Raw genomic sequence first — 1,841 nt, 5'->3', positions numbered from 1 at the left:
AGTTTAAATGCTGACACTCTTAGCTGCACCCCACCGTGGCCTTCCCCATCTTGGTGTTTTAGTGTAGTTCTGTGTCTGTGCTGTGAGTTAAGCAAAACACTCAAGATCTCAGGACGGAATTCCCATCTGCTTCCTGGGAAAACCCATAAAATTAGCCAGGACCCTGAAGTCACACAAGAGTCCTTACTCTGGTACAAGCACATTCCAGCCTGTCTTCAGAGTTCTGGCCTACAATATCCCTCCCAGAGGGGAGGTGAGTACTCAGACACTGTGAGGAGACAGGCAAGGTTGTGCAATAGTCCTGGTTCAAGGGTTAGACTGGCTGGGTCCCGGGGAGAAAGTTCTTAAGAAGGGAGCCTGGACTCCCATCTAAACTTTGGGTAGGTGGTGGGGCACATAAGCAGGAACATACCCTCAATGCCCATTCTTTTAATGGGGCTTGAAAACAGGGCCCAACCAAGCAGGGATGGGAGGTTGGGAACAAAGTGAACTCTGTCTTTGAAGGGGGTCAGAGGCAGGGCTTGGAAGGGTCTTGAGGACCTCTGGGGGCCAAGTGGGGGATGTCACTGAGCTGGAGTCACTCACTGCTCCATAAACCAAAATGGGGTGTGTCCTTACCAGCCCCTTCCCTTCAGCCCTGTCTTCCCCAGGTTGATAGCGTCCCCCCTGGGGGACCAAACTGGATGGAGCACCCAGGTGGCCTGCTTCCCAGCCTCTGACATTGGTAATCTGAGTCAGGCAGGGGAGTGGGACAGTCAAAGAGCTAGGCCCCCGCCCTCTGGGATCCCTGTCAATACATGACGACAGGCAGCTTGGAAGGGACGGGTGACCTGATGTGGAGAACCAGAGAGTAAAGTCTCAGACAAGTGTCAGCAGGCCACCAACTTGAAAGGGAAAATTGTGCTGTAAGGGGGAAGGTTGGCCAACGAACGTATTGGGTGACTAATTACAAAGGCTGGGCTGGAGCGTCAGAGGCCGCTCGTTAAACACTTCATTAAGTGGCACCCTGAAGTGCCTGCCACCTGCGCATTCTGGGTGTTCATAGGGCATCTTGAGGGAGAACAAGGACCAAGGGATGGAGCTGTCTTCAGACTGACTCAGAAAGGAATCTAGCTCTCACCTGCAGCTAAGGGCTCCCGAGAAGAGCCAAAAGACGGGACATGGAGGGGGAGGGGCTTAAGGGAGCTGGCAGCTTGTAACCTCAAGCTGGTTCAACCCTTGAGACTTGATGATTCCACCTCTACAGTCCTACAGAGCCAATGGGGGGGGTATCAGATCGTGGAAGCTCAAGTTTTGGGGAAACCGTACACCCCTACCTTATACATGAGTTCTTACCTGAAGTGTCCCAGCCCTCTGCACCAGCTCACTGGGCTCCGCCTGGGCTAAAGCAACCCAGCGGCTGAAGCCATCCTTGCCCCTGGAAGGACACCCTGAAAGACTATCTGATTTGCTAATCCAAAACGCTCCTGCAGTGCAGCCCTGAACAGCAGGGGGCAGTCTGGAGCCGAAAGGTGCCTATGCAGGTGGGACCCGCGGCCAGGTTTCTCCTGCTGACTGTCCGGATGACTCACACCCCGCCTCCCGTCCCAACCCTTTTACCTTTAAGGTAGAGCCGGAAAGGGTGTGGCAAGACGAGGAGGGGGCAGGACCCAGGGCCCAGGCCCGCCCAGACCACTCCCAACCCTTCCCAGGGCCATGCCACCCCAGCCAAAAGGCAGACCCAGAGCAAGGGAGCCGCAGAACCCAGCGTTAGTCTCAAGGCAGCCAGTTCGTCCGCCCGTCTGTCCATCCTCGGAGTCATGGAGAGAGCCAGTCTGATCCAGAAGGCCAAGTTGGCCGAA

Source organism: Mastomys coucha, unplaced genomic scaffold (genome assembly GCF_008632895.1).
Source record: "Mastomys coucha isolate ucsf_1 unplaced genomic scaffold, UCSF_Mcou_1 pScaffold18, whole genome shotgun sequence".
NCBI classification, from domain to species: Eukaryota; Metazoa; Chordata; class Mammalia; order Rodentia; family Muridae; genus Mastomys; species Mastomys coucha.
This window is presented reverse-complemented; position numbering follows the sequence as displayed.